The 8,466-nt window shown below is 56.4% G+C and overlaps 1 long non-coding RNA gene across 1 annotated transcript; it reads left to right on the forward strand.

Moving 5' to 3' along the window:
• Window positions 1-5,528: 5,528 nt before the first annotated feature.
• Window positions 5,529-6,259, forward strand: LOC133629613 (uncharacterized). The gene is made up of 3 exons (XR_009821098.1): window positions 5,529-5,587; window positions 6,092-6,148; window positions 6,239-6,259. It is a non-coding gene; the product is annotated as an uncharacterized LOC133629613 (long non-coding RNA).
• The last annotated feature ends 2,207 nt before the right edge of the window (window positions 6,260-8,466 follow it).

An 8,466-nucleotide genomic window follows, 5' to 3' on the forward strand; every position in this document is an offset into this window, starting at 1 on the left:
CAGGGCTGCAAACCAAAGCATCAGCAAAGCTGAGAGGAGAAAGTGGGTGTGCAGAGAGGGCTTTTGCTCAGGCAGAGCTCCTGGGAGACTGCCAGCAGTGCCCAGGGCACCCTGGGCCTGAGCAATTGTCCCTCCAGCTGCGGGTGACAAGACTCCTGCCATCGTCGCCAGTGCCAGGACCATCAGGATCTATGCCATAGGGATAAGCCTGATCATCCTGGGCATCGTGGTCATCATCATCCTCTGGTGCTGCATGATCTCCATGCTCAAGCAAGCTGCCATGTGAGTCCCTGGGAGCATTTCTGCTGGGGCTTTGCTTGGCCAGGCTGGGAGGTGGCAGCTGGTGGCCACCAAGCGTTTCAGAGGAGGGGTGTTGTGGGGGGTACAGAGCTCAGTCACCCCGTCACCCAGCCATGGGTCTGCTCTCAGCTGCTTCAAGTGCAACTCTCCCTTTGCCATTCTTGTCTTTCCAACCAAAACCACTCCCTGACACGCTGCTTCTGGAGCCCTGTGACTGCAGAACTCCATCCCTCCATGGCTCCATGACTGTGCTTGTGTGATCCCATCACTCTTTGATTCTATAACACTCTGCCTCAGTGACTCGGTGACTCTCGAGCTCTGTCACTCTGACTCCAGCACTCCCTGGCTCTAGAACTCTGTGGCTCTGGCTCCTTGGCTCTGTAACTCCATGGCTCACTGGCTCTGTGACTCTAGGGCTCCAGAACCCTTGGCCTCTCTAACTCTGAGTCTGTAGCTCCATGGCAAGAGCAGGCTCAGCCTCCTCCTCTCTCCACAGACGCTACTTCCTCCCTTTGCCGTAGCCCTGCTGGCAGCTTCAGCTGGTGCCCAGGCTGAGATCCTGCACGGCTCAGCACCCCTGAGAGATGGAGCCCACAGCAGCAGCCTCTGCCTGCACCTGGACACCCCTCCATGGTCACACAGAGCAGCCAGGGAGCGGCCAGACCTTCCTTGTGGATAGGAAATAGCTGATACACCCTTCCTGATAGGAAATAAAGGGCTTTGTTTTGCCTTGTTGTTACAGCCAACCTCTGCTGGAACTGCCTTTCCCTTCACACAGCAGCTTCTGGGGCTGTTCCCATCTCTCCCTGTCCTGCTGAGGAGGGCAGTGACAGAACACAGCCCCTTCAGTCCCCATCCCCTGAGACACTGAACCCCACGTAGCTGAGGTGCTGAGGGCCATGGCTTAGTGCTGGGCTGGGCAGGGGGAGGGGAGGGGTTGGACTGGGTGAGCTTCAAGGTCCTTTCCAGCCAGAAATTAGATATTGGTGTGGAAAAGCTCCCAAAACTACTGGGCCAGGATGAAAAGAGATCCCAGTGAAGAGCCTTGCAAAGGAGCAGTGACAGCAGTAGGACTCGGATGGGGACCTCAAAGGTTCCTGCTGCCAGGCCCAACGGCCTTGGGAAACAGAATAGGAACAGAAAACCTGGCTTGGCAAGCACAGACCCTCCAAGCTACAGCAAAGGGAGCCCAAGGCATGGAGCCCAAGGCAGGGAGCCCATCATGCTGGGAACGAGTGGGGAGGGACCTCAGGGTGCTTTCAGCAAGGCCCCAGTGTTCAGAGATGGGATAGTTGCTTCGTTTCCTCATCCCTCCCTGCATGAATCACAGACTCACAGAGTGTTAGGGGTTGCAAGGGGCCTTCAGAGCTCATCTAGTGCATCACCTGGATCAGGTCCCACAGGAACGTGTCCAGGGGCGTCTTGAAGCCCTCCAAGGAAGGAGCCTGCACAGCCTCCCTGGGCAGCCTGGGCCAGGGCTCCCTCCCCTCCCAGGGACAGAGTTGGCTCGGCAGTTGGCGCAGGCAGTTGGCACAGGCCGACTGTGGGGGGTGCAGGGAGAAGCACAAGAGAAGCAGCTGTGCCCTGGAGCTGGGAAACAGGGCAGCACAGGCACTGCAGTGAGAAGTGCCCTTCCTCTGCACCCTGGGCTGAGATACGGAAGGCTGAGCACCCCGAGGAAGAGCCAGAGCGGGGAGGAAGCTCCTGCACCCGCCCAGGGAAACCTGTGTGTGTGGCTTCACCAAGGGGAAATCCTGTCTGAGCAACCTGCTGCCTTCTGAGAGTGCAGAACCAGCTGGGAGAGGAGGGGAGAGCAGCAGATGGCATCTGCCTTGGCTTCAGCAAGGCTTTGGACACTGTCTGCCACAACACCCTCATCAGAAAGCTCAGGCAGTGTGGCTGGATGAGTGGAGGTGAGGTGGATGGAGAGCTGCTGAGTGACAGAGGGAATGAGTGTGGGCAGCAGGGCCAGGGAGGTTCTTCTCACTCTCTGCTCTGCCATATCTGCTGAGGCCTCATCTGGAGTCCTGTGGCCAGTTCTGGGCTGCCCAGCTCCAGAGGGACAGGGAAGTGCTGCAGAGAGGCCAGTGCAGGGACACCAAGATGATCAGGGCACTGGAGCATCTTCCTTGTGAGGAAAGGCTGCGGGCCCTGGGGCTGTTCAGTCTGGAGGAGAGGAGACTGAGCTCAGGGGCAGCTCATTAACAGTGACAAACATCTCCCTGGTGGGTGTCAGGAGCTTGGGGCAGCACTTGTTGTATCCAGCAACAGGACAAGGAGTGATGGGATGAGGCTGGAATACAAACAGTTCCACTGAAATGTAAGAAAAAGCACTTTCAGTGTTGCAGTGAGGGAGCCCTGGCCCAGGCTGCCCAGGGAGGGTGTGGAGGCTCCTTCCATGGAGCTCTTCAAGACCCCCCTGGACACGTTCCTGTGTGACCTGATCGAGGTGACCCTGCTTCTGCAGGGGGTTGGGCTGGATGAGCTCTGCAGATCCCTTCCATCCCCCACCATTCAGGACCATACAGGACTCCAGGTGAGGCCTCAGCAGGGCAGAGAGAGAGGAAGAAGTGGCAATCGCAGCTTCCAGGACACCTGTCAAACTGCCGTTACGAAAAGCAAGAACAAGTTACACAGGAACAAATAAAGCTGCCAAAAATGATCATCCATATTCGTTGCTCCACATTGACACGAATCAAGGGAACACATTTCACACAGCTGAACTGCAGCTTCCAAGCCAGCTACTGCTTCCTCCCTCACCCCATGGTGCTCCCAGCAAGCAAAGCTCAAGCTGCTGTTCCCGGGGCGTTCTGAGGGGAGAAGGGGGGTTTGCGAGGGCTTGTGAGGGGACAAGTGGGGCTTTGGGGGACACGTGAGGCCGGTGGGTGTCAGGAGGTCGGGGCGGCGCTTGGCTCTGTTGTATTGAGCAACGGGCCAAGGGCTGATGGGCTGAAGCTGGGACACACAGAGCGGCCCTGACACAGCGGGAGGAACATGAGGCGTGATGTCACAGAGCCCCGGCGCCGTGCCCCGTGTGCCGAGCCGGGCACAGGCCTCACCCCGCCATTGCGGCAGCGGCAGCGGCAGCGGCACTATGGCTCTGGCACGGGGGGCCGTGTCTCCCAGGCAGCTCCTTCTGCTCCTCGCCCTGGCAGCGCTGGCAGCCCCGGCCGCCCGGGCGGCTCCGTGCCGAGCGCGGCCATCAGGTGTGGCAGCCGTGAGGGCGTCAGCGGGGTGGCGGCCGTGGCGGGGCAGGGCCGGGGCCGCTCGTGCCCCCAGCCTGGGCACGGCCGTGGCTGGGGCCGCGGCTCCGCGCCGCCCGCCGGCTTCCAGCCTCGGGGCCGGCCCTGGCGGCGTCCCTGGGGCACGGGGCGGCGCCTCGGCCCCTCTGCTCCCTGAGGGGGGTTTGCCCGGGGGCCGCGGATGGGCCTTTGGCGGCTCCCGGCCGCCATTGAACGGCTCCCTCGGGCCCCTCTGCGCCCGCGGCCCCCGGAGCCCGGGCCCGGCTCATCCCCTCAGCCCCCTCCTGCAGCTCCCTGAGCAAGGGCCAGATGGCAACCTCCAACGGCAATGTGCTTCTTTGCAGCTCTGCCCGTGGGCGCTGGGCACCCGCCGCCTCGGCTGGATGCGACCCAGGAGCCTCAGCAGCGGCCCACAGGTCTGTCCCCGGGAGGAAGCCGCAGCTGCCTTGGGAGATGCCCTTGGGGCTCAGGGAGAGCTGACACTTGCTCCTCTGCTTTGGGCCTGACACCAGCAGGGACTTGCAGGGCTGGGACACAGCTGGGGGTGCTTCAGCTGCTCAGGGACAAGTGGAGCTTTCCCCCCAGCTCAGTGTCAGACACCTTGAAGGAGCTGAAACCAACGAGTCAGGGCTCAGCCTTGGATGGTTGGTGTCTCTGGTTCTGGTTGTGCTTTAGAGGAGATGGATGAAGGATTCTCCTCTAGGTTTGGGCTCTGTGGGCTCTTCAGTGAGTACTGTTCATTACAAGGAGAGTTTTGGTGGCAGTTTGGGGTCAGGGAGAGGTGGAAGTCTCCCCCCAGCTCAATGTCAGTTCCTCCTGACTCTCTTCACACACTGAACACTCCATTTCCAGAGCTGTTGCCTACAAATGTAACTCTGTTCTCTCCCTTCAGCTCCTTCAACAGCTGAGAGCAAACCTGAAGCTGCACAAGCTTCTGAGGCAGCAAAAGTTGAGATAAAGAAGTTGCAAGAGGACTTGGACGACTCAGTAGCTGGTGAGCACTGAAAATCTTGCACTTGATCATCCCTTTGTTGCTGAGGGGAGGGTGCCCTGTCCCAGGCTGCCCAGGGAGGGTGTGGAGGATCAACCCTAGAGGAACCTATTTTGGTATCTGTGTTTCTAGTTGTGGTTTAGAGAAGATGGATGAGGTTTCCCTGTAGGTTTGGGGTTTCTGGGCTGTTCAGTGCCCCTTGTGATGGTGCCAGAGTGTGGGAGATGCTGCTGTTGGTGACTCTCCCAGTGCTTGAGGGAAACATCTGATGGGGGGTTGGTTGTAGAGATGGTCCCAGCATCAGAGTCTCAGTGGGGTCCTGTGCTGGATCCTGGGGGTGGGTCCTCACCCGGGACTGACTGCCCAGCCTGAGCATCCCCTTCCAGTCCTTTCCTTCTGAGGGATTCACTTTATACTTTCCATTAAGATGCTCCAAGGAATGAAACTCAACAAGTGGAATCCTCTACACTGGCAGAGGAAGCTCAGGAGGAGCCCACTGAAGCAGAAGCTGGTGAGTAGATGCCCCCTGGAACCAGAAGACTGTGTCTGAGCCATGAGAGGGACAACACTTTGCCCTGGTCAGGATGGGAGCAGAAATATCTCCACTGCTTACTGCAGCCCTGTTCCTCTCTTGGATGCCTGAGGACATTTGGTGATGTCAGGGAGAAGTGGAAGGTTCCACACAGCTCGAGGCCAGGCACCATGAAGGAGCAAAAACCAACGACTCGGGGCTCATTAATAATCATTAATAATTAATATTATTAAATCATTAATAGTTAATATCAGTAGAGTTCTGTACATGACAAGGAGAGTTTTGGTGGCAGTTTGGGATCAGGGAGAGGTGGAAGTTTAAACCCAGCTCAATTTCAGTTCCTCCTGACTCTCTTCACACACTGAACACTCCATTTCCAGAGCTGTTACTGACAAATGTAACTCTGTTCTCTCCCTTCAGGTCCTGAAGGAGCTGAGGGGAAATCTGAAGCTGGAGAAGCCCCTGAGTCAGCACCAGATCACATAAAGAAGTTGACAGAGGTTTTGGACGATTCAGGAGCTGGTGAGCACCCAAAAACTTGTAGAAGAACATGAGGAGAAAGTCCTTTAGTGGTGGGGTGAGGGAGCCCTGGCCCAGGCTGCCCAGGGAGGGTGTGGAGGCTCCTTCTGAGGAGGTTTCCAAACCCACCTGGAGATGTTGCTGTTGCCCTGAGCCAGGGGAAGCTGTTCAGCAGGGGCTGGGGCTCAAGGATCTGATGGAGCTCAAATCAAGGCCTGGGACACAGCTTGGGGTGGTTCAGCTGCTCAGGGAGAAGTGGAGGTTTGCCCCCAGCTCAAGGTCGGACACCTTGAAGGACCAAAAACCAACACTCATGGCTCAGCCTCGGATGGTTGGTGTCTCTGTTTCTGGTTGTGGTTTAGAGAAGATGGATGAAGGATTCTCCTCTAGGTTTGGGGTCTGTGGGCTCTGGAGTGCCCCTTGTGATGGTGCCAGAGTGTGGGGGATGCTGCTGTTGGTGACCCTCCCAGTGCTTGAGGGAAACATCTCATGTGGGTTTCCTTGCAGATGTGGCCCCAGCTCCTGAGGTGGAACGTCCTCATGAAGCCAGCCCAGATCTCAGCAGTGAGTAGTTCCTCCTGACTCTCTTCACACACTGAACACTCCATTTCCAGAGCTGTTGCTGACAAATGTAACTCTGTTCTCTCCCTTCAGCTCCTAAAACTGGTGAGGACAAATCTGAACCTGGAGAAGCCTCTGAGTCATCCAAGGATGACGTAAAGAAGGTTACAGGGGAAGCTCTGGGTGAGCCCAATGAAGCAGAACCTGGTGAGTAGATGCCCCATGTAAAGATGTAAGATTGTGGTTAAGAGACATTAGAGGGATAAACTTTGCCCTGGTCAGGGTGGGAACAGTTCCATCTGCACAGCTTGGACAAGACTTCTTGCTCCCTTGGATGTCTGAGGATGTTTTGGTGGTGCTCAGGGACAGGGAGAGGTGGAAGTTGGGCTTACAGCACGAGACCAGGCATTATGAAGGAGCTAAAACCAACGCGTCAGGGCTCAGCCTTGGATGGTTGCTGTCTCTGTTTCTGGTTGTGCTTTAGAGAAGATGGATGAAGGATTCTCCTCTAGGTTTGGGGTCTGTGGGCTCTTCAGTGCCCCTTGTGATGGTGCCCAGAGTGCACTTTAATTAACTTTATACTTTCCATGAAGATGCTGCAAGGAATGAAACTGAACAAGTGGAATCGTCCAGAGTGCCAGAGGAAGCTCAGGAGAAGCCCACTGAAGCAAAAGCTGGTGAGTAGATGCCCCTTGGAACCAGAAGACTCTGGCTGAGCCATGAGAGGGACAACACTTTGCCCTGGTCAGGATGGGAGCAGTTCCATCTGCACAGCTTGGTCCAGCCCTGTTGCTCCCTTGGATGCCTGAGGACATTTGGTGGTGTCAGGGTCAGGGAGAGGTGGAAGGTTCCCCACAGCTCGAGGCCAGGCACCATGAAGTATCTAAAACCAACAGTCATGGCTCTGCCTTAGATGGTTGGTGTCTCTGTTTCTGGTTGTGCGTTAGAGAAGATGGATGAAGGATTCTCCTCTAGGTTTGGGGTCTGTGGGCTCTTCAGTGTCCCTTGTGATGGTGCCAGAGTGTGGGGGATGCTGCTGTTGGTGACTCTCCCAGTGCTTGAGGGAAACATCTCATGTGGGTTTCCTTGCAGATGTGGCCCCAGCTCCTGAGATGGAACGTCCTCATGAAGCCAGCCCAGATCTCAGCAGTGAGTAGTTCCTCCTGACTCTCTTCACACACTGAACACTCCATTTCCAGAGCTGTTGCTGACAAATGTAACTCTGTTCCCTCCCTTCAGCTCCTGAAAGAGCTGAGGGCAAATCTGAAGCTGGAGAAGCCTCTGAGACGTCCAGAGATGACATAAAGAAGGTTACAGAGGAAGCTCAGGAGGAGCCCACTGAAGCAGAAGTTGGTGAGTAGATGCCCCATGGTACCAGAAGACTGGCTGAGCCATGAGAAGGACAACACTTTGCCCTGGTCAGGATGGGAGCAGTTCCATCTGCACAGCTGGGTCAAGACTTGTTGTGGTTTTGGATGTCTGAGGATGTTTTGGAGGGGCTCATGGTCAGGGAGAGGTGGAAGTTGGACTTGCAACTCGAGGCCAGACACCATGATAGAGCTAAAACCAACGACTCAGGGCTCAGCCTTGGATGGTTGGTGTCTCTGTTTCTGGTTGTGGTTTAGAGAAGATGGATGAAGGATTCTCCTCTAGGTTTGGGGTCTGTGGGCTCTTCAGTGCCCCTTGTGATGGTGCCAGAGTGTGGGGGATGCTGCTGTTGGTGACTCTCCCAGTGCTTGAGGGAAACATCTCATGTGGGTTTCCTTGCAGATGTGGCCCCAGCTCCTGAGGTGGAACGTCCTCAGGAAGCCAGCCCAGATCTCAGCAGTTAGTAGTTCCTTCTGACTCTCTTCACACACTGAACACTCCATTTCCAGAGCTGTTGCTGACTAATGTAACTCTGTTCTCTCCCTTCAGCTCCTGCAACAGCTGAGGACAAATCTGAAGCTGGAGAAGCCTCTGACTCGTCCAAGGATGACGTAAAGAAGGTGACAGAGGACTTGGATGACTCAGGAGCTGGTGAGCACCCAAAAATTTGCACTAGAATATGAGGAGAAAGTCCTTTGGTAGTGGGGTTTGGGAACCCTGGCCCAGGATGCCCAGGGAGGGTGTGGAGGCTCCTTTGCAAAAGGTTTCCAATCCCACCGGGAGATGTTTCTGTTGCCCTGAGCCAGGGGAAGCTGCTGGAGCAGGGGATTGGTACTGCAGCAGCTGATGGAGCAAAAATGAAGGGCTGTGACACAGCTGTGAGTGGTTCAACTGCTTCTGGTTGTGGTTTAGATAAGATGGATGAGGCTTCCCTCTGGGTTTTAGGTCTGTGG

The sequence above is a fragment of the Colius striatus genome, chromosome 1 (genome assembly GCF_028858725.1).
Source record: "Colius striatus isolate bColStr4 chromosome 1, bColStr4.1.hap1, whole genome shotgun sequence".
Lineage (NCBI taxonomy): Eukaryota > Metazoa > Chordata > Aves > Coliiformes > Coliidae > Colius > Colius striatus.